The 22,678-nt window shown below is 51.3% G+C and overlaps 1 long non-coding RNA gene and 13 other non-coding genes across 14 annotated transcripts in view; all 14 read right to left on the bottom strand.

Annotated features, from left to right (window-relative positions):
* Positions 1–1,983, bottom strand: part of LOC110258339 (uncharacterized) — a 54,453-nt gene extending 52,470 nt beyond the window's left edge. The window contains exons 1-2 of the long non-coding RNA XR_014811406.1: positions 1,300–1,983; positions 720–801 (exon numbers count right to left, since the gene is read on the bottom strand). This is a non-coding gene — a long non-coding RNA (uncharacterized LOC110258339). The remainder of the gene's footprint in view (positions 1–719; positions 802–1,299) is intronic.
* Positions 61–132, bottom strand: LOC146402060 (small nucleolar RNA SNORD113/SNORD114 family). Its single transcript, XR_014811609.1, has one exon. It is a non-coding gene; the product is annotated as a small nucleolar RNA SNORD113/SNORD114 family (small nucleolar RNA).
* A 639-nt stretch (positions 1,984–2,622) lies between the features above and the next one.
* On the bottom strand, positions 2,623–2,697 carry LOC146402059 (small nucleolar RNA SNORD113/SNORD114 family). The gene has a single exon (XR_014811695.1). It is a non-coding gene; the product is annotated as a small nucleolar RNA SNORD113/SNORD114 family (small nucleolar RNA).
* Positions 2,698–3,614: 917 nt separating this feature from the next.
* LOC146402058 (small nucleolar RNA SNORD113/SNORD114 family) lies at positions 3,615–3,686 on the bottom strand. Its single transcript, XR_014811608.1, has one exon. It is a non-coding gene; the product is annotated as a small nucleolar RNA SNORD113/SNORD114 family (small nucleolar RNA).
* A 2,490-nt stretch (positions 3,687–6,176) lies between these two features.
* On the bottom strand, positions 6,177–6,251 carry LOC146402057 (small nucleolar RNA SNORD113/SNORD114 family). The gene has a single exon (XR_014811680.1). It is a non-coding gene; the product is annotated as a small nucleolar RNA SNORD113/SNORD114 family (small nucleolar RNA).
* A 917-nt stretch (positions 6,252–7,168) lies between these two features.
* LOC146402056 (small nucleolar RNA SNORD113/SNORD114 family) lies at positions 7,169–7,240 on the bottom strand. The gene has a single exon (XR_014811607.1). It is a non-coding gene; the product is annotated as a small nucleolar RNA SNORD113/SNORD114 family (small nucleolar RNA).
* A 2,490-nt stretch (positions 7,241–9,730) lies between these two features.
* LOC146402055 (small nucleolar RNA SNORD113/SNORD114 family) lies at positions 9,731–9,805 on the bottom strand. Its single transcript, XR_014811679.1, has one exon. It is a non-coding gene; the product is annotated as a small nucleolar RNA SNORD113/SNORD114 family (small nucleolar RNA).
* Positions 9,806–10,722: 917 nt separating this feature from the next.
* On the bottom strand, positions 10,723–10,794 carry LOC146402054 (small nucleolar RNA SNORD113/SNORD114 family). Its single transcript, XR_014811606.1, has one exon. It is a non-coding gene; the product is annotated as a small nucleolar RNA SNORD113/SNORD114 family (small nucleolar RNA).
* A 2,489-nt stretch (positions 10,795–13,283) lies between these two features.
* On the bottom strand, positions 13,284–13,358 carry LOC146402053 (small nucleolar RNA SNORD113/SNORD114 family). Its single transcript, XR_014811678.1, has one exon. It is a non-coding gene; the product is annotated as a small nucleolar RNA SNORD113/SNORD114 family (small nucleolar RNA).
* A 917-nt stretch (positions 13,359–14,275) lies between these two features.
* Positions 14,276–14,347, bottom strand: LOC146402052 (small nucleolar RNA SNORD113/SNORD114 family). The gene has a single exon (XR_014811605.1). It is a non-coding gene; the product is annotated as a small nucleolar RNA SNORD113/SNORD114 family (small nucleolar RNA).
* A 2,489-nt stretch (positions 14,348–16,836) lies between these two features.
* On the bottom strand, positions 16,837–16,911 carry LOC146402051 (small nucleolar RNA SNORD113/SNORD114 family). Its single transcript, XR_014811677.1, has one exon. It is a non-coding gene; the product is annotated as a small nucleolar RNA SNORD113/SNORD114 family (small nucleolar RNA).
* Positions 16,912–17,828: 917 nt separating this feature from the next.
* LOC146402050 (small nucleolar RNA SNORD113/SNORD114 family) lies at positions 17,829–17,900 on the bottom strand. The gene has a single exon (XR_014811604.1). It is a non-coding gene; the product is annotated as a small nucleolar RNA SNORD113/SNORD114 family (small nucleolar RNA).
* Positions 17,901–20,390: 2,490 nt separating this feature from the next.
* On the bottom strand, positions 20,391–20,465 carry LOC146402049 (small nucleolar RNA SNORD113/SNORD114 family). Its single transcript, XR_014811675.1, has one exon. It is a non-coding gene; the product is annotated as a small nucleolar RNA SNORD113/SNORD114 family (small nucleolar RNA).
* A 917-nt stretch (positions 20,466–21,382) lies between these two features.
* On the bottom strand, positions 21,383–21,454 carry LOC146402048 (small nucleolar RNA SNORD113/SNORD114 family). The gene has a single exon (XR_014811603.1). It is a non-coding gene; the product is annotated as a small nucleolar RNA SNORD113/SNORD114 family (small nucleolar RNA).
* Positions 21,455–22,678: the final 1,224 nt, after the last annotated feature.

The following is a 22,678-nucleotide window of genomic DNA, read 5'->3' as shown; positions in this document are numbered from 1 at the left end:
CACACGGACGGCCCCCCTGGATGCCTGGCCTCGCCCGTGAGGGTCACGGCACGGAGGACATTGGACCTCAGCGTTCCAGACACGTATTCATCGTACACGACTCATACGCCACCAGTAGTCATCATCGATCCAATACTGTCCCCCTTTCCTACTTAACACTCTAATTTCTTTGTCGACTCAATTGAAAACATGCAGTGGTTCTCTGGGGCCGAGCACTTAAGGATCAGCCTTGTCACTACTGTGGCGGGGATTGGATCCTTGGCCTGGAAACTTCTGTTTTCCACACAAGGACCAAAATAAATTAATCAAATCAAAAAGTGAGGAATCATTTTAGAAGTACCTTTTACAAACAACATACTAAACAAGCACCTCGAATCATTCTTCCCCTAACACATCTCAGACCAATGCTCTCTTTCGCTATAGGTGCCTTAATCTATATCATGGTCTATACTCCATACTCAACACTCAGATGCCGCTGCCTCCGCTACTTAGATTCTGCATTTCTTTTGGATTCCGTACCCGGATTTACTTATTTTCTTCCCCGGGACTGTGGCACAAGAAAGTTCCCACGCCCGTCATCAAACCCACACCACAGCACCGACCCAGGGAAAGCCGGATCCTTAACCCACCGCTGTCAGGAAACTCCCCCACATTTCTTAATAGTACAGTAATCACTCGAATCGAAAAAGTCCAAGCAAAGAAACTCAGCCGTTACTCACATTAATCTCCATTCTACTATATAGAGGCAACCACCGAGCCCGTGCCCGTGGCAGATGTTCAACCATCTCTAACGCCTTCATCCTGGGCGGTACAGAACACAGAGGGTGACAAAGGCGTTAGGATCTAATTGCCACTGATCATCGTTGCCCGACTTCCCCTTACACAATATTTATGCATTTATCACTTCCTATATACTTTCATTCTAGTGAAAGAAAAAACAAAAACAAACCAACCTCAATCTTTACTCCGTGGCAGAACTTAAACGGACTTTTATGAACGCATTGCTATCTAACTTTGGTCAGATATCCGACCCTTGCCAGGTATTTGATGGGCCTCACTGTTTTCAAGGTTCATGAACAGCCTCATTTCCTAAGCCTCTTCATATGTGGACAATGATTCACCCTATTTTTCCTTATTTCTTCACTTACGTTTGCTTAATGATTCTGGCACGCAGCCATTCCTAACAAACCCACGACAAAGAAATAAATACGAGAACACATGACCTTTGTATACCCCTGGCATCTCTCTCCAGACACAATTTCCCCCAAGAGAGGAGACTCCTTAGGTGCTGGGACAGACCTCAGAGTTTCAGAGATGCTTTCTTCCTTCAGGACTCTTCCCGTCACGCGCCTCATCACTGGTCCGTGACGGGGTCTCTGTGCCTCCTTCACGTGTATTACTTCATTGACGGATTCAGCAATTCCCACACAGTCATTCAGACACTCAATCATTCACAACACCCAAGAAGACGTGTGACGTCACCGTGGGATCACGCTCAATCCGCTCCAGCGTGAGCACGTTTGACAGCACAAAGCACAGCCAATGATGAAAAAGAGAAAGAAAAGAAAAGGGATCACCGTCGCGTCTTGCCTCTACATTTCATCTGCCCTGTTACTTAACAATGTAAAGCACAGCCATGCTTTAGAGACTGTTTTGTCTCTTGACTGAAAGAACTACCTCAAACTTGAAACTGACTCACAACAATACAGGAAATTTCTAACACTTACAACTCTTCAAGTCTCTCTGATAATTGGCCACAAAGGTGACCGTTTGACTGACTTATCTCATAAGGAGCGCTGCTGTTGGCAATTTTGATTAATATTTCTTTCTTCAACATATTTGTTCGTAATTAGACAACAACATATGCTCTTCAACTATTACCTATAACTTTCATGGTGTTCTCCTTGCTGTATGAATACTTTGAAAACGTATACGCTGTAAGAACCCGAACTTTCTGTGTTCCTAACACCTGTCCACAGGATGGCCTAAACAGAGCCAAAGAGGATGGACTGTGTGGGGCCACAGGGCTTCAGACCCTTATCATGCGTCATTCATGACTCACCACTGGGACCTGACCCATGTTCTAATCATCACGGGTACATTAGGCCAATGTCACTTCCCATGTTCATGTTTTGGGATCAATTTAATGTTTCCTTCATAACAAGAAGTACTTGATTAACGAAAATCAGAGTACAAGACACTTGAATATCCCTGATGATCTAAGTAGTACCAAAAGAGATTGTATCTTCCTTTGGTGAAATCCCTATTGTCAATTAACCAGCATAAAGGTTCATGCCTTAGTTCTCAAGGGACGATTAGTCACCTGGGGATTCTACATAGGACATTTTAAAGACATGGAAAACACTGGCCCCGATGACCCAAACCAAGACAGCCCGAGGCCATGCCTCACCTTGGGATCTCTCCTGCCACCACCGCCAGAGGAGGGGTCTCGGCCCCACGCAGCCTGGCCTGGCCTTCGGCTTCCACCCTATAAGGGAGACCCAAGAGACAAGGTGACACCCACAGTGAGACGCCATCGACTGGGCTCCTCGGGCGGTCGGCGCTGCCCCGTTGGGCTCGAGGATGGAAAGGCAGGAAGAGAAAGGCCCCGTTTCCTTGCGAGTGGACCTCAGAGTTCCAGACACACATTATTCGTCATCGATGCCTCATACGCTGGCATTGATCATCATCGATTCAGAAAAGGGGGACCTTCTCTTCCTTCGCCATGGCCCGTGGAGTCAGGCATTCCTCCCCGCACGGCCACTGGGCAACCCAAGGGGCCCGCCCCACCCAACGAGGCCTCGCCATCCCTCGGGGGGCCTCTAGGACCCGTCCCCTGGCTTTCGGTCTCTCTGGGCCGCGGAGGACCAGCTGGGCCCCTGTGCAGGACGTCCAAGAGACCTTCCTAGCCAGAGCTGTCCCATCCCTGGGACGCCAGAGCCCTTCTGGACTGCTGGCCTCGCCCGCATCTGCCGCCCACGCTCCACCAGCCCCTCGCACTGCCCTGCCCAGCCCAGCCCCGACAAGCCCTGGGATGCTGCTCACCCTGGTCCCCTGGCTCCAAAGACAACGCTGCCATCCTCGCCTGCTCATCCAGGAAGGAGCCGGCCTTCGGGCCTGGCGGCTGCCTGCTGAAGAGTACAAAGCCAAGAGCAGGAGACCCAATGGCACAGCCATTCTCCAGGCTCGCGGCTTCCACATGCACGCCTCCATCGGGGCAACCCTGCTGGCAGGGCACAGCCCTGTCTCGGGACACCCACCAACCACCAGCTGGCCGCCCAGCCCCGGGACAGAGGTGGGCCCTCCCTGACCCTGCCTACCTCACCCTTGCCCCACGGCCTCAGCCTCGGGGACATCAGCCCAAGACCTCTGGCCAACCTGCAGCCCATGGCATGGCAAGAGGCAGACCATGGGGGGTGGGGTCACCAGGGACCTGGCGCCTTGGGAATGCCGGCCCTCCCTCGCTCTCCTCCTTCAGTTCTGGCAGGCTGGTCCACAGGGGCTCCCACTGGCCCACTGGGCGAACGCAAGCACCAGGAAGGCCCCCCAGAGGACACACGGACGGCCCCCCTGGATGCCTGGCCTCGCCCGTGAGGGTCACGGCACGGAGGACATTGGACCTCAGCGTTCCAGACACGTATTCATCGTACACGACTCATACGCCACCAGTAGTCATCATCGATCCAATACTGTCCCCCTTTCCTACTTAACACTCTAATTTCTTTGTCGACTCAATTGAAAACATGCAGTGGTTCTCTGGGGCCGAGCACTTAAGGATCAGCCTTGTCACTACTGTGGCGGGGATTGGATCCTTGGCCTGGAAACTTCTGTTTTCCACACAAGGACCAAAATAAATTAATCAAATCAAAAAGTGAGGAATCATTTTAGAAGTACCTTTTACAAACAACATACTAAACAAGCACCTCGAATCATTCTTCCCCTAACACATCTCAGACCAATGCTCTCTTTCGCTATAGGTGCCTTAATCTATATCATGGTCTATACTCCATACTCAACACTCAGATGCCGCTGCCTCCGCTACTTAGATTCTGCATTTCTTTTGGATTCCGTACCCGGATTTACTTATTTTCTTCCCCGGGACTGTGGCACAAGAAAGTTCCCACGCCCGTCATCAAACCCACACCACAGCACCGACCCAGGGAAAGCCGGATCCTTAACCCACCGCTGTCAGGAAACTCCCCCACATTTCTTAATAGTACAGTAATCACTCGAATCGAAAAAGTCCAAGCAAAGAAACTCAGCCGTTACTCACATTAATCTCCATTCTACTATATAGAGGCAACCACCGAGCCCGTGCCCGTGGCAGATGTTCAACCATCTCTAACGCCTTCATCCTGGGCGGTACAGAACACAGAGGGTGACAAAGGCGTTAGGATCTAATTGCCACTGATCATCGTTGCCCGACTTCCCCTTACACAATATTTATGCATTTATCACTTCCTATATACTTTCATTCTAGTGAAAGAAAAAACAAAAACAAACCAACCTCAATCTTTACTCCGTGGCAGAACTTAAACGGACTTTTATGAACGCATTGCTATCTAACTTTGGTCAGATATCCGACCCTTGCCAGGTATTTGATGGGCCTCACTGTTTTCAAGGTTCATGAACAGCCTCATTTCCTAAGCCTCTTCATATGTGGACAATGATTCACCCTATTTTTCCTTATTTCTTCACTTACGTTTGCTTAATGATTCTGGCATGCAGCCATTCCTAACAAACCCACGACAAAGAAATAAATACGAGAACACATGACCTTTGTATACCCCTGGCATCTCTCTCCAGACACAATTTCCCCCAAGAGAGGAGACTCCTTAGGTGCTGGGACAGACCTCAGAGTTTCAGAGATGCTTTCTTCCTTCAGGACTCTTCCCGTCACGCGCCTCATCACTGGTCCGTGACGGGGTCTCTGTGCCTCCTTCACGTGTATTACTTCATTGACGGATTCAGCAATTCCCACACAGTCATTCAGACACTCAATCATTCACAACACCCAAGAAGACGTGTGACGTCACCGTGGGATCACGCTCAATCCGCTCCAGCGTGAGCACGTTTGACAGCACAAAGCACAGCCAATGATGAAAAAGAGAAAGAAAAGAAAAGGGATCACCGTCGCGTCTTGCCTCTACATTTCATCTGCCCTGTTACTTAACAATGTAAAGCACAGCCATGCTTTAGAGACTGTTTTGTCTCTTGACTGAAAGAACTACCTCAAACTTGAAACTGACTCACAACAATACAGGAAATTTCTAACACTTACAACTCTTCAAGTCTCTCTGATAATTGGCCACAAAGGTGACCGTTTGACTGACTTATCTCATAAGGAGCGCTGCTGTTGGCAATTTTGATTAATATTTCTTTCTTCAACATATTTGTTCGTAATTAGACAACAACATATGCTCTTCAACTATTACCTATAACTTTCATGGTGTTCTCCTTGCTGTATGAATACTTTGAAAACGTATACGCTGTAAGAACCCGAACTTTCTGTGTTCCTAACACCTGTCCACAGGATGGCCTAAACAGAGCCAAAGAGGATGGACTGTGTGGGGCCACAGGGCTTCAGACCCTTATCATGCGTCATTCATGACTCACCACTGGGACCTGACCCATGTTCTAATCATCACGGGTACATTAGGCCAATGTCACTTCCCATGTTCATGTTTTGGGATCAATTTAATGTTTCCTTCATAACAAGAAGTACTTGATTAACGAAAATCAGAGTACAAGACACTTGAATATCCCTGATGATCTAAGTAGTACCAAAAGAGATTGTATCTTCCTTTGGTGAAATCCCTATTGTCAATTAACCAGCATAAAGGTTCATGCCTTAGTTCTCAAGGGACGATTAGTCACCTGGGGATTCTACATAGGACATTTTAAAGACATGGAAAACACTGGCCCCGATGACCCAAACCAAGACAGCCCGAGGCCATGCCTCACCTTGGGATCTCTCCTGCCACCACCGCCAGAGGAGGGGTCTCGGCCCCACGCAGCCTGGCCTGGCCTTCGGCTTCCACCCTATAAGGGAGACCCAAGAGACAAGGTGACACCCACAGTGAGACGCCATCGACTGGGCTCCTCGGGCGGTCGGCGCTGCCCCGTTGGGCTCGAGGATGGAAAGGCAGGAAGAGAAAGGCCCCGTTTCCTTGCGAGTGGACCTCAGAGTTCCAGACACACATTATTCGTCATCGATGCCTCATACGCTGGCATTGATCATCATCGATCCAGAAAAGGGGGACCTTCTCTTCCTTTGCCATGGCCCGTGGAGTCAGGCATTCCTCCCCGCACGGCCACTGGGCAACACAAGGGGCCCGCCCCACCCAACGAGGCCTCGCCATCCCTCGGGGGGCCTCTAGGACCCGTCCCCTGGCTTTCGGTCTCTCTGGGCCGCGGAGGACCAGCTGGGCCCCTGTGCAGGACGTCCAAGAGACCTTCCTAGCCAGAGCTGTCCCATCCCTGGGACGCCAGAGCCCTTCTGGACTGCTGGCCTCGCCCGCATCTGCCGCCCACGCTCCACCAGCCCCTCGCACTGCCCTGCCCAGCCCAGCCCCGACAAGCCCTGGGATGCTGCTCACCCTGGTCCCCTGGCTCCAAAGACAACGCTGCCATCCTCGCCTGCTCATCCAGGAAGGAGCCGGCCTTCGGGCCTGGCGGCTGCCTGCTGAAGAGTACAAAGCCAAGAGCAGGAGACCCAATGGCACAGCCATTCTCCAGGCTCGCGGCTTCCACATGCACGCCTCCATCGGGGCAACCCTGCTGGCAGGGCACAGCCCTGTCTCGGGACACCCACCAACCACCAGCTGGCCGCCCAGCCCCGGGACAGAGGTGGGCCCTCCCTGACCCTGCCTACCTCACCCTTGCCCCACGGCCTCAGCCTCGGGGACATCAGCCCAAGACCTCTGGCCAACCTGCAGCCCATGGCATGGCAAGAGGCAGACCATGGGGGGTGGGGTCACCAGGGACCTGGCGCCTTGGGAATGCCGGCCCTCCCTCGCTCTCCTCCTTCAGTTCTGGCAGGCTGGTCCACAGGGGCTCCCACTGGCCCACTGGGCGAACGCAAGCACCAGGAAGGCCCCCCAGAGGACACACGGACGGCCCCCCTGGATGCCTGGCCTCGCCCGTGAGGGTCACGGCACGGAGGACATTGGACCTCAGCGTTCCAGACACGTATTCATCGTACACGACTCATACGCCACCAGTAGTCATCATCGATCCAATACTGTCCCCCTTTCCTACTTAACACTCTAATTTCTTTGTCGACTCAATTGAAAACATGCAGTGGTTCTCTGGGGCCGAGCACTTAAGGATCAGCCTTGTCACTACTGTGGCGGGGATTGGATCCTTGGCCTGGAAACTTCTGTTTTCCACACAAGGACCAAAATAAATTAATCAAATCAAAAAGTGAGGAATCATTTTAGAAGTACCTTTTACAAACAACATACTAAACAAGCACCTCGAATCATTCTTCCCCTAACACATCTCAGACCAATGCTCTCTTTCGCTATAGGTGCCTTAATCTATATCATGGTCTATACTCCATACTCAACACTCAGATGCCGCTGCCTCCGCTACTTAGATTCTGCATTTCTTTTGGATTCCGTACCCGGATTTACTTATTTTCTTCCCCGGGACTGTGGCACAAGAAAGTTCCCACGCCCGTCATCAAACCCACACCACAGCACCGACCCAGGGAAAGCCGGATCCTTAACCCACCGCTGTCAGGAAACTCCCCCACATTTCTTAATAGTACAGTAATCACTCGAATCGAAAAAGTCCAAGCAAAGAAACTCAGCCGTTACTCACATTAATCTCCATTCTACTATATAGAGGCAACCACCGAGCCCGTGCCCGTGGCAGATGTTCAACCATCTCTAACGCCTTCATCCTGGGCGGTACAGAACACAGAGGGTGACAAAGGCGTTAGGATCTAATTGCCACTGATCATCGTTGCCCGACTTCCCCTTACACAATATTTATGCATTTATCACTTCCTATATACTTTCATTCTAGTGAAAGAAAAAACAAAAACAAACCAACCTCAATCTTTACTCCGTGGCAGAACTTAAACGGACTTTTATGAACGCATTGCTATCTAACTTTGGTCAGATATCCGACCCTTGCCAGGTATTTGATGGGCCTCACTGTTTTCAAGGTTCATGAACAGCCTCATTTCCTAAGCCTCTTCATATGTGGACAATGATTCACCCTATTTTTCCTTATTTCTTCACTTACGTTTGCTTAATGATTCTGGCACGCAGCCATTCCTAACAAACCCACGACAAAGAAATAAATACGAGAACACATGACCTTTGTATACCCCTGGCATCTCTCTCCAGACACAATTTCCCCCAAGAGAGGAGACTCCTTAGGTGCTGGGACAGACCTCAGAGTTTCAGAGATGCTTTCTTCCTTCAGGACTCTTCCCGTCACGCGCCTCATCACTGGTCCGTGACGGGGTCTCTGTGCCTCCTTCACGTGTATTACTTCATTGACGGATTCAGCAATTCCCACACAGTCATTCAGACACTCAATCATTCACAACACCCAAGAAGACGTGTGACGTCACCGTGGGATCACGCTCAATCCGCTCCAGCGTGAGCACGTTTGACAGCACAAAGCACAGCCAATGATGAAAAAGAGAAAGAAAAGAAAAGGGATCACCGTCGCGTCTTGCCTCTACATTTCATCTGCCCTGTTACTTAACAATGTAAAGCATAGCCATGCTTTAGAGACTGTTTTGTCTCTTGACTGAAAGAACTACCTCAAACTTGAAACTGACTCACAACAATACAGGAAATTTCTAACACTTACAACTCTTCAAGTCTCTCTGATAATTGGCCACAAAGGTGACCGTTTGACTGACTTATCTCATAAGGAGCGCTGCTGTTGGCAGTTTTGATTAATATTTCTTTCTTCAACATATTTGTTCGTAATTAGACAACAACATATGCTCTTCAACTATTACCTATAACTTTCATGGTGTTCTCCTTGCTGTATGAATACTTTGAAAACGTATACGCTGTAAGAACCCGAACTTTCTGTGTTCCTAACACCTGTCCACAGGATGGCCTAAACAGAGCCAAAGAGGATGGACTGTGTGGGGCCACAGGGCTTCAGACCCTTGTCATGCGTCATTCATGACTCACCACTGGGACCTGACCCATGTTCTAATCATCACGGGTACATTAGGCCAATGTCACTTCCCATGTTCATGTTTTGGGATCAATTTAATGTTTCCTTCATAACAAGAAGTACTTGATTAACGAAAATCAGAGTACAAGACACTTGAATATCCCTGATGATCTAAGTAGTACCAAAAGAGATTGTATCTTCCTTTGGTGAAATCCCTATTGTCAATTAACCAGCATAAAGGTTCATGCCTTAGTTCTCAAGGGACGATTAGTCACCTGGGGATTCTACATAGGACATTTTAAAGACATGGAAAACACTGGCCCCGATGACCCAAACCAAGACAGCCCGAGGCCATGCCTCACCTTGGGATCTCTCCTGCCACCACCGCCAGAGGAGGGGTCTCGGCCCCACGCAGCCTGGCCTGGCCTTCGGCTTCCACCCTATAAGGGAGACCCAAGAGACAAGGTGACACCCACAGTGAGACGCCATCGACTGGGCTCCTCGGGCGGTCGGCGCTGCCCCGTTGGGCTCGAGGATGGAAAGGCAGGAAGAGAAAGGCCCCGTTTCCTTGCGAGTGGACCTCAGAGTTCCAGACACACATTATTCGTCATCGATGCCTCATACGCTGGCATTGATCATCATCGATCCAGAAAAGGGGGACCTTCTCTTCCTTTGCCATGGCCCGTGGAGTCAGGCATTCCTCCCCGCACGGCCACTGGGCAACCCAAGGGGCCCGCCCCACCCAACGAGGCCTCGCCATCCCTCGGGGGGCCTCTAGGACCCGTCCCCTGGCTTTCGGTCTCTCTGGGCCGCGGAGGACCAGCTGGGCCCCTGTGCAGGACGTCCAAGAGACCTTCCTAGCCAGAGCTGTCCCATCCCTGGGACGCCAGAGCCCTTCTGGACTGCTGGCCTCGCCCGCATCTGCCGCCCACCCTCCACCAGCCCCTCGCACTGCCCTGCCCAGCCCAGCCCCGACAAGCCCTGGGATGCTGCTCACACTGGTCCCCTGGCTCCAAAGACAACGCTGCCATCCTCGCCTGCTCATCCAGGAAGGAGCCGGCCTTCGGGCCTGGCGGCTGCCTGCTGAAGAGTACAAAGCCAAGAGCAGGAGACCCAATGGCACAGCCATTCTCCAGGCTCGCGGCTTCCACATGCACGCCTCCATCGGGGCAACCCTGCTGGCAGGGCACAGCCCTGTCTCGGGACACCCACCAACCACCAGCTGGCCGCCCAGCCCCGGGACAGAGGTGGGCCCTCCCTGACCCTGCCTACCTCACCCTTGCCCCACGGCCTCAGCCTCGGGGACATCAGCCCAAGACCTCTGGCCAACCTGCAGCCCATGGCATGGCAAGAGGCAGACCATGGGGGGTGGGGTCACCAGGGACCTGGCGCCTTGGGAATGCCGGCCCTCCCTCGCTCTCCTCCTTCAGTTCTGGCAGGCTGGTCCACAGGGGCTCCCACTGGCCCACTGGGCGAACGCAAGCACCAGGAAGGCCCCCCAGAGGACACACGGACGGCCCCCCTGGATGCCTGGCCTCGCCCGCGAGGGTCACGGCACGGAGGACATTGGACCTCAGCGTTCCAGACACGTATTCATCGTACACGACTCATACGCCACCAGTAGTCATCATCGATCCAATACTGTCCCCCTTTCCTACTTAACACTCTAATTTCTTTGTCGACTCAATTGAAAACATGCAGTGGTTCTCTGGGGCCGAGCACTTAAGGATCAGCCTTGTCACTACTGTGGCGGGGATTGGATCCTTGGCCTGGAAACTTCTGTTTTCCACACAAGGACCAAAATAAATTAATCAAATCAAAAAGTGAGGAATCATTTTAGAAGTACCTTTTACAAACAACATACTAAACAAGCACCTCGAATCATTCTTCCCCTAACACATCTCAGACCAATGCTCTCTTTCGCTATAGGTGCCTTAATCTATATCATGGTCTATACTCCATACTCAACACTCAGATGCCGCTGCCTCCGCTACTTAGATTCTGCATTTCTTTTGGATTCCGTACCCGGATTTACTTATTTTCTTCCCCGGGACTGTGGCACAAGAAAGTTCCCACGCCCGTCATCAAACCCACACCACAGCACCGACCCAGGGAAAGCCGGATCCTTAACCCACCGCTGTCAGGAAACTCCCCCACATTTCTTAATAGTACAGTAATCACTCGAATCGAAAAAGTCCAAGCAAAGAAACTCAGCCGTTACTCACATTAATCTCCATTCTACTATATAGAGGCAACCACCGAGCCCGTGCCCGTGGCAGATGTTCAACCATCTCTAACGCCTTCATCCTGGGCGGTACAGAACACAGAGGGTGACAAAGGCGTTAGGATCTAATTGCCACTGATCATCGTTGCCCGACTTCCCCTTACACAATATTTATGCATTTATCACTTCCTATATACTTTCATTCTAGTGAAAGAAAAAACAAAAACAAACCAACCTCAATCTTTACTCCGTGGCAGAACTTAAACGGACTTTTATGAACGCATTGCTATCTAACTTTGGTCAGATATCCGACCCTTGCCAGGTATTTGATGGGCCTCACTGTTTTCAAGGTTCATGAACAGCCTCATTTCCTAAGCCTCTTCATATGTGGACAATGATTCACCCTATTTTCCTTATTTCTTCACTTACGTTTGCTTAATGATTCTGGCACGCAGCCATTCCTAACAAACCCACGACAAAGAAATAAATACGAGAACACATGACCTTTGTATACCCCTGGCATCTCTCTCCAGACACAATTTCCCCCAAGAGAGGAGACTCCTTAGGTGCTGGGACAGACCTCAGAGTTTCAGAGATGCTTTCTTCCTTCAGGACTCTTCCCGTCACGCGCCTCATCACTGGTCCGTGACGGGGTCTCTGTGCCTCCTTCACGTGTATTACTTCATTGAAGGATTCAGCAATTCCCACACAGTCATTCAGACACTCAATCATTCACAACACCCAAGAAGACGTGTGACGTCACCGTGGGATCACGCTCAATCCGCTCCAGCGTGAGCACGTTTGACAGCACAAAGCACAGCCAATGATGAAAAAGAGAAAGAAAAGAAAAGGGATCACCGTCGCGTCTTGCCTCTACATTTCATCTGCCCTGTTACTTAACAATGTAAAGCATAGCCATGCTTTAGAGACTGTTTTGTCTCTTGACTGAAAGAACTACCTCAAACTTGAAACTGACTCACAACAATACAGGAAATTTCTAACACTTACAACTCTTCAAGTCTCTCTGATAATTGGCCACAAAGGTGACCGTTTGACTGACTTATCTCATAAGGAGCGCTGCTGTTGGCAGTTTTGATTAATATTTCTTTCTTCAACATATTTGTTCGTAATTAGACAACAACATATGCTCTTCAACTATTACCTATAACTTTCATGGTGTTCTCCTTGCTGTATGAATACTTTGAAAACGTATACGCTGTAAGAACCCGAACTTTCTGTGTTCCTAACACCTGTCCACAGGATGGCCTAAACAGAGCCAAAGAGGATGGACTGTGTGGGGCCACAGGGCTTCAGACCCTTATCATGGGTCATTCATGACTCACCACTGGGACCTGACCCATGTTCTAATCATCACGGGTACATTAGGCCAATGTCACTTCCCATGTTCATGTTTTGGGATCAATTTAATGTTTCCTTCATAACAAGAAGTACTTGATTAACGAAAATCAGAGTACAAGACACTTGAATATCCCTGATGATCTAAGTAGTACCAAAAGAGATTGTATCTTCCTTTGGTGAAATCCCTATTGTCAATTAACCAGCATAAAGGTTCATGCCTTAGTTCTCAAGGGACGATTAGTCACCTGGGGATTCTACATAGGACATTTTAAAGACATGGAAAACACTGGCCCCGATGACCCAAACCAAGACAGCCCGAGGCCATGCCTCACCTTGGGATCTCTCCTGCCACCACCGCCAGAGGAGGGGTCTCGGCCCCACGCAGCCTGGCCTGGCCTTCGGCTTCCACCCTATAAGGGAGACCCAAGAGACAAGGTGACACCCACAGTGAGACGCCATCGACTGGGCTCCTCGGGCGGTCGGCGCTGCCCCGTTGGGCTCGAGGATGGAAAGGCAGGAAGAGAAAGGCCCCGTTTCCTTGCGAGTGGACCTCAGAGTTCCAGACACACATTATTCGTCATCGATGCCTCATACGCTGGCATTGATCATCATCGATCCAGAAAAGGGGGACCTTCTCTTCCTTTGCCATGGCCCGTGGAGTCAGGCATTCCTCCCCGCACGGCCACTGGGCAACCCAAGGGGCCCGCCCCACCCAACGAGGCCTCGCCATCCCTCGGGGGGCCTCTAGGACCCGTCCCCTGGCTTTCGGTCTCTCTGGGCCGCGGAGGACCAGCTGGGCCCCTGTGCAGGACGTCCAAGAGACCTTCCTAGCCAGAGCTGTCCCATCCCTGGGACGCCAGAGCCCTTCTGGACTGCTGGCCTCGCCCGCATCTGCCGCCCACCCTCCACCAGCCCCTCGCACTGCCCTGCCCAGCCCAGCCCCGACAAGCCCTGGGATGCTGCTCACACTGGTCCCCTGGCTCCAAAGACAACGCTGCCATCCTCGCCTGCTCATCCAGGAAGGAGCCGGCCTTCGGGCCTGGCGGCTGCCTGCTGAAAAGTACAAAGCCAAGAGCAGGAGACCCAATGGCACAGCCATTCTCCAGGCTCGCGGCTTCCACATGCACGCCTCCATCGGGGCAACCCTGCTGGCAGGGCACAGCCCTGTCTCGGGACACCCACCAACCACCAGCTGGCCGCCCAGCCCCGGGACAGAGGGGGGCCCTCCCTGACCCTGCCTACCTCACCCTTGCCCCACGGCCTCAGCCTCGGGGACATCAGCCCAAGACCTCTGGCCAACCTGCAGCCCATGGCATGGCAAGAGGCAGACCATGGGGGGTGGGGTCACCAGGGACCTGGCGCCTTGGGAATGCCGGCCCTCCCTCGCTCTCCTCCTTCAGTTCTGGCAGGCTGGTCCACAGGGGCTCCCACTGGCCCACTGGGCGAACGCAAGCACCAGGAAGGCCCCCCAGAGGACACACGGACGGCCCCCCTGGATGCCTGGCCTCGCCCGCGAGGGTCACGGCACGGAGGACATTGGACCTCAGCGTTCCAGACACGTATTCATCGTACACGACTCATACGCCACCAGTAGTCATCATCGATCCAATACTGTCCCCCTTTCCTACTTAACACTCTAATTTCTTTGTCGACTCAATTGAAAACATGCAGTGGTTCTCTGGGGCCGAGCACTTAAGGATCAGCCTTGTCACTACTGTGGCGGGGATTGGATCCTTGGCCTGGAAACTTCTGTTTTCCACACAAGGACCAAAATAAATTAATCAAATCAAAAAGTGAGGAATCATTTTAGAAGTACCTTTTACAAACAACATACTAAACAAGCACCTCGAATCATTCTTCCCCTAACACATCTCAGACCAATGCTCTCTTTCGCTATAGGTGCCTTAATCTATATCATGGTCTATACTCCATACTCAACACTCAGATGCCGCTGCCTCCGCTACTTAGATTCTGCATTTCTTTTGGATTCCGTACCCGGATTTACTTATTTTCTTCCCCGGGACTGTGGCACAAGAAAGTTCCCACGCCCGTCATCAAACCCACACCACAGCACCGACCCAGGGAAAGCCGGATCCTTAACCCACCGCTGTCAGGAAACTCCCCCACATTTCTTAATAGTACAGTAATCACTCGAATCGAAAAAGTCCAAGCAAAGAAACTCAGCCGTTACTCACATTAATCTCCATTCTACTATATAGAGGCAACCACCGAGCCCGTGCCCGTGGCAGATGTTCAACCATCTCTAACGCCTTCATCCTGGGCGGTACAGAACACAGAGGGTGACAAAGGCGTTAGGATCTAATTGCCACTGATCATCGTTGCCCGACTTCCCCTTACACAATATTTATGCATTTATCACTTCCTATATACTTTCATTCTAGTGAAAGAAAAAACAAAAACAAACCAACCTCAATCTTTACTCCGTGGCAGAACTTAAACGGACTTTTATGAACGCATTGCTATCTAACTTTGGTCAGATATCCGACCCTTGCCAGGTATTTGATGGGCCTCACTGTTTTCAAGGTTCATGAACAGCCTCATTTCCTAAGCCTCTTCATATGTGGACAATGATTCACCCTATTTTCCTTATTTCTTCACTTACGTTTGCTTAATGATTCTGGCACGCAGCCATTCCTAACAAACCCACGACAAAGAAATAAATACGAGAACACATGACCTTTGTATACCCCTGGCATCTCTCTCCAGACACAATTTCCCCCAAGAGAGGAGACTCCTTAGGTGCTGGGACAGACCTCAGAGTTTCAGAGATGCTTTCTTCCTTCAGGACTCTTCCCGTCACGCGCCTCATCACTGGTCCGTGACGGGGTCTCTGTGCCTCCTTCACGTGTATTACTTCATTGAAGGATTCAGCAATTCCCACACAGTCATTCAGACACTCAATCATTCACAACACCCAAGAAGACGTGTGACGTCACCGTGGGATCACGCTCAATCCGCTCCAGCGTGAGCACGTTTGACAGCACAAAGCACAGCCAATGATGAAAAAGAGAAAGAAAAGAAAAGGGATCACCGTCGCGTCTTGCCTCTACATTTCATCTGCCCTGTTACTTAACAATGTAAAGCATAGCCATGCTTTAGAGACTGTTTTGTCTCTTGACTGAAAGAACTACCTCAAACTTGAAACTGACTCACAACAATACAGGAAATTTCTAACACTTACAACTCTTCAAGTCTCTCTGATAATTGGCCACAAAGGTGACCGTTTGACTGACTTATCTCATAAGGAGCGCTGCTGTTGGCAGTTTTGATTAATATTTCTTTCTTCAACATATTTGTTCGTAATTAGACAACAACATATGCTCTTCAACTATTACCTATAACTTTCATGGTGTTCTCCTTGCTGTATGAATACTTTGAAAACGTATACGCTGTAAGAACCCGAACTTTCTGTGTTCCTAACACCTGTCCACAGGATGGCCTAAACAGAGCCAAAGAGGATGGACTGTGTGGGGCCACAGGGCTTCAGACCCTTATCATGGGTCATTCATGACTCACCACTGGGACCTGACCCATGTTCTAATCATCACGGGTACATTAGGCCAATGTCACTTCCCATGTTCATGTTTTGGGATCAATTTAATGTTTCCTTCATAACAAGAAGTACTTGATTAACGAAAATCAGAGTACAAGACACTTGAATATCCCTGATGATCTAAGTAGTACCAAAAGAGATTGTATCTTCCTTTGGTGAAATCCCTATTGTCAATTAACCAGCATAAAGGTTCATGCCTTAGTTCTCAAGGGACGATTAGTCACCTGGGGATTCTACATAGGACATTTTAAAGACATGGAAAACACTGGCCCCGATGACCCAAACCAAGACAGCCCGAGGCCATGCCTCACCTTGGGATCTCTCCTGCCACCACCGCCAGAGGAGGGGTCTCGGCCCCACGCAGCCTGGCCTGGCCTTCGGCTTCCACCCTATAAGGGAGACCCAAGAGACAAGGTGACACCCACAGTGAGACGCCATCGACTGGGCTCCTCGGGCGGTCGGCGCTGCCCCGTTGGGCTCGAGGATGGAAAGGCAGGAAGAGAAAGGCCCCGTTTCCTTGCGAGTGGACCTCAGAGTTCCAGACACACATTATTCGTCATCGATGCCTCATACGCTGGCATTGATCATCATCGATCCAGAAAAGGGGGACCTTCTCTTCCTTTGCCATGGCCCGTGGAGTCAGGCATTCCTCCCCGCACGGCCACTGGGCAACCCAAGGGGCCCGCCCCACCCAACGAGGCCTCGCCATCCCTCGGGGGGCCTCTAGGACCCGTCCCCTGGCTTTCGGTCTCTCTGGGCCGCGGAGGACCAGCTGGGCCCCTGTGCAGGACGTCCAAGAGACCTTCCTAGCCAGAGCTGTCCCATCCCTGGGACGCCAGAGCCCTTCTGGACTGCTGGCCTCGCCCGCATCTGCCGCCCACCCTCCACCAGCCCCTCGCACTGCCCTGCCCAGCCCAGCCCCGACAAGCCCTGGGATGCTGCTCACCCTGGTCCCCTGGCTCCAAAGACAACGCTGCCATCCTCGCCTGCTCATCCAGGAAGGAGCCGGCCTTCGGGCCTGGCGGCTGCCTGCTGAAAAGTACAAAGCCAAGAGCAGGAGACCCAATGGCACAGCCATTCTCCAGGCTCGCGGCTTCCACATGCACGCCTCCATCGGGGCAACCCTGCTGGCAGGGCACAGCCCTGTCTCGGGACACCCACCAACCACCAGCTGGCCACCCAGCCCCGGGACAGAGGTGGGCCCTCCCTGACCCTGCCTACCTCACCCTTGCCCCACGGCCTCAGCCTCGGGGACATCAGCCCAAGACCTCTGGCCAACCTGCAGCCCATGGCATGGCAAGAGGCAGACCATGGGGGGTGGGGTCACCAGGGACCTGGCGCCTTGGGAATGCCGGCCCTCCCTCGCTCTCCTCCTTCAGTTCTGGCAGGCTGGTCCACAGGGGCTCCCACTGGCCCACTGGGCGAACGCAAGCACCAGGAAGGCCCCCCAGAGGACACACGGACGGCCCCCCTGGATGCCTGGCCTCGCCCGTGAGGGTCACGGCACGGAGGACATTGGACCTCAGCGTTCCAGACACGTATTCATCGTACACGACTCATACGCCACCAGTAGTCATCATCGATCCAATACTGTCCCCCTTTCCTACTTAACACTCTAATTTCTTTGTCGACTCAATTGAAAACATGCAGTGGTTCTCTGGGGCCGAGCACTTAAGGATCAGCCTTGTCACTACTGTGGCGGGGATTGGATCCTTGGCCTGGAAACTTCTGTTTTCCACACAAGGACCAAAATAAATTAATCAAATCAAAAAGTGAGGAATCATTTTAGAAGTACCTTTTACAAACAACATACTAAACAAGCACCTCGAATCATTCTTCCCCTAACACATCTCAGACCAATGCTCTCTTTCGCTATAGGTGCCTTAATCTATATCATGGTCTATACTCCATACTCAACACTCAGATGCCGCTGCCTCCGCTACTTAGATTCTGCATTTCTTTTGGATTCCGTACCCGGATTTACTTATTTTCTTCCCCGGGACTGTGGCACAAGAAAGTTCCCACGCCCGTCATCAAACCCACACCACAGCACCGACCCAGGGAAAGCCGGATCCTTAACCCACCGCTGTCAGGAAACTCCCCCACATTTCTTAATAGTACAGTAATCACTCGAATCGAAAAAGTCCAAGCAAAGAAACTCAGCCGTTACTCACATTAATCTCCATTCTACTATATAGAGGCAACCACCGAGCCCGTGCCCGTGGCAGATGTTCAACCATCTCTAACGCCTTCATCCTGGGCGGTACAGAACACAGAGGGTGACAAAGGCGTTAGGATCTAATTGCCACTGATCATCGTTGCCCGACTTCCCCTTACACAATATTTATGCATTTATCACTTCCTATATACTTTCATTCTAGTGAAAGAAAAAACAAAAACAAACCAACCTCAATCTTTACTCCGTGGCAGAACTTAAACGGACTTTTATGAACGCATTGCTATCTAACTTTGGTCAGATATCCGACCCTTGCCAGGTATTTGATGGGCCTCACTGTTTTCAAGGTTCATGAACAGCCTCATTTCCTAAGCCTCTTCATATGTGGACAATGATTCACCCTATTTTTCCTTATTTCTTCACTTACGTTTGCTTAATGATTCTGGCACGCAGCCATTCCTAACAAACCCACGACAAAGAAATAAATACGAGAACACATGACCTTTGTATACCCCTGGCATCTCTCTCCAGACACAATTTCCCCCAAGAGAGGAGACTCCTTAGGTGCTGGGACAGACCTCAGAGTTTCAGAGATGCTTTCTTCCTTCAGGACTCTTCCCGTCACGCGCCTCATCACTGGTCCGTGACGGGGTCTCTGTGCCTCCTTCACGTGTATTACTTCATTGACGGATTCAGCAATTCCCACACAGTCATTCAGACACTCAATCATTCACAACACCCAAGAAGACGTGTGACGTCACCGTGGGATCACGCTCAATCCGCTCCAGCGTGAGCACGTTTGACAGCACAAAGCACAGCCAATGATGAAAAAGAGAAAGAAAAGAAAAGGGATCACCGTCGCGTCTTGCCTCTACATTTCATCTGCCCTGTTACTTAACAATGTAAAGCATAGCCATGCTTTAGAGACTGTTTTGTCTCTTGACTGAAAGAACTACCTCAAACTTGAAACTGACTCACAACAATACAGGAAATTTCTAACACTTACAACTCTTCAAGTCTCTCTGATAACTGGCCACAAAGGTGACCGTTTGACTGACTTATCTCATAAGGAGCGCTGCTGTTGGCAATTTTGATTAATATTTCTTTCTTCAACATATTTGTTCGTAATTAGACAACAACATATGCTCTTCAACTATTACCTATAACTTTCATGGTGTTCTCCTTGCTGTATGAATACTTTGAAAACGTATACGCTGTAAGAACCCGAACTTTCTGTGTTCCTAACACCTGTCCACAGGATGGCCTAAACAGAGCCAAAGAGGATGGACTGTGTGGGGCCACAGGGCTTCAGACCCTTATCATGCGTCATTCATGACTCACCACTGGGACCTGACCCATGTTCTAATCATCACGGGTACATTAGGCCAATGTCACTTCCCATGTTCATGTTTTGGGATCAATTTAATGTTTCCTTCATAACAAGAAGTACTTGATTAACGAAAATCAGAGTACAAGACACTTGAATATCCCTGATGATCTAAGTAGTACCAAAAGAGATTGTATCTTCCTTTGGTGAAATCCCTATTGTCAATTAACCAGCATAAAGGTTCATGCCTTAGTTCTCAAGGGACGATTAGTCACCTGGGGATTCTACATAGGACATTTTAAAGACATGGAAAACACTGGCCCCGATGACCCAAACCAAGACAGCCCGAGGCCATGCCTCACCTTGGGATCTCTCCTGCCACCACCGCCAGAGGAGGGGTCTCGGCCCCACGCAGCCTGGCCTGGCCTTCGGCTTCCACCCTATAAGGGAGACCCAAGAGACAAGGTGACACCCACAGTGAGACGCCATCGACTGGGCTCCTCGGGCGGTCGGCGCTGCCCCGTTGGGCTCGAGGATGGAAAGGCAGGAAGAGAAAGGCCCCGTTTCCTTGCGAGTGGACCTCAGAGTTCCAGACACACATTATTCGTCATCGATGCCTCATACGCTGGCATTGATCATCATCGATCCAGAAAAGGGGGACCTTCTCTTCCTTTGCCATGGCCCGTGGAGTCAGGCATTCCTCCCCGCACGGCCACTGGGCAACCCAAGGGGCCCGCCCCACCCAACGAGGCCTCGCCATCCCTCGGGGGGCCTCTAGGACCCGTCCCCTGGCTTTCGGTCTCTCTGGGCCGCGGAGGACCAGCTGGGCCCCTGTGCAGGACGTCCAAGAGACCTTCCTAGCCAGAGCTGTCCCATCCCTGGGACGCCAGAGCCCTTCTGGACTGCTGGCCTCGCCCGCATCTGCCGCCCACCCTCCACCAGCCCCTCGCACTGCCCTGCCCAGCCCAGCCCCGACAAGCCCTGGGATGCTGCTCACACTGGTCCCCTGGCTCCAAAGACAACGCTGCCATCCTCGCCTGCTCATCCAGGAAGGAGCCGGCCTTCGGGCCTGGCGGCTGCCTGCTGAAAAGTACAAAGCCAAGAGCAGGAGACCCAATGGCACAGCCATTCTCCAGGCTCGCGGCTTCCACATGCACGCCTCCATCGGGGCAACCCTGCTGGCAGGGCACAGCCCTGTCTCGGGACACCCACCAACCACCAGCTGGCCGCCCAGCCCCGGGACAGAGGTGGGCCCTCCCTGACCCTGCCTACCTCACCCTTGCCCCACGGCCTCAGCCTCGGGGACATCAGCCCAAGACCTCTGGCCAACCTGCAGCCCATGGCATGGCAAGAGGCAGACCATGGGGGGTGGGGTCACCAGGGACCTGGCGCCTTGGGAATGCCGGCCCTCCCTCGCTCTCCTCCTTCAGTTCTGGCAGGCTGGTCCACAGGGGCTCCCACTGGCCCACTGGGCGAACGCAAGCACCAGGAAGGCCCCCCAGAGGACACACGGACGGCCCCCCTGGATGCCTGGCCTCGCCCGCGAGGGTCACGGCACGGAGGACATTGGACCTCAGCGTTCCAGACACGTATTCATCGTACACGACTCATACGCCACCAGTAGTCATCATCGATCCAATACTGTCCCCCTTTCCTACTTAACACTCTAATTTCTTTGTCGACTCAATTGAAAACATGCAGTGGTTCTCTGGGGCCGAGCACTTAAGGATCAGCCTTGTCACTACTGTGGCGGGGATTGGATCCTTGGCCTGGAAACTTCTGTTTTCCACAGAAGGACCAAAATAAATTAATCAAATCAAAAAGTGAGGAATCATTTTAGAAGTACCTTTTACAAACAACATACTAAACAAGCACCTCGAATCATTCTTCCCCTAACACATCTCAGACCAATGCTCTCTTTCGCTATAGGTGCCTTAATCTATATCATGGTCTATACTCCATACTCAACACTCAGATGCCGCTGCCTCCGCTACTTAGATTCTGCATTTCTTTTGGATTCCGTACCCGGATTTACTTATTTTCTTCCCCGGGACTGTGGCACAAGAAAGTTCCCACGCCCGTCATCAAACCCACACCACAGCACCGACCCAGGGAAAGCCGGATCCTTAACCCACCGCTGTCAGGAAACTCCCCCACATTTCTTAATAGTACAGTAATCACTCGAATCGAAAAAGTCCAAGCAAAGAAACTCAGCCGTTACTCACATTAATCTCCATTCTACTATATAGAGGCAACCACCGAGCCCGTGCCCGTGGCAGATGTTCAACCATCTCTAACGCCTTCATCCTGGGCGGTACAGAACACAGAGGGTGACAAAGGCGTTAGGATCTAATTGCCACTGATCATCGTTGCCCGACTTCCCCTTACACAATATTTATGCATTTATCACTTCCTATATACTTTCATTCTAGTGAAAGAAAAAACAAAAACAAACCAACCTCAATCTTTACTCCGTGGCAGAACTTAAACGGACTTTTATGAACGCATTGCTATCTAACTTTGGTCAGATATCCGACCCTTGCCAGGTATTTGATGGGCCTCACTGTTTTCAAGGTTCATGAACAGCCTCATTTCCTAAGCCTCTTCATATGTGGACAATGATTCACCCTATTTTCCTTATTTCTTCACTTACGTTTGCTTAATGATTCTGGCACGCAGCCATTCCTAACAAACCCACGACAAAGAAATAAATACGAGAACACATGACCTTTGTATACCCCTGGCATCTCTCTCCAGACACAATTTCCCCCAAGAGAGGAGACTCCTTAGGTGCTGGGACAGACCTCAGAGTTTCAGAGATGCTTTCTTCCTTCAGGACTCTTCCCGTCACGCGCCTCATCA

The sequence above is a fragment of the Sus scrofa genome, chromosome 7 (genome assembly GCF_054392235.1).
Source record: "Sus scrofa isolate SSC_HxYL_T2T_F1_AM1 chromosome 7, Sscrofa_HxYL_maternal_Yorkshire_Landrace_v2.0, whole genome shotgun sequence".
NCBI lineage: Eukaryota > Metazoa > Chordata > Mammalia > Artiodactyla > Suidae > Sus > Sus scrofa.
Note: the sequence above shows the minus strand (reverse complement) of the source record. Positions and strands in the feature narration are given on the sequence as shown.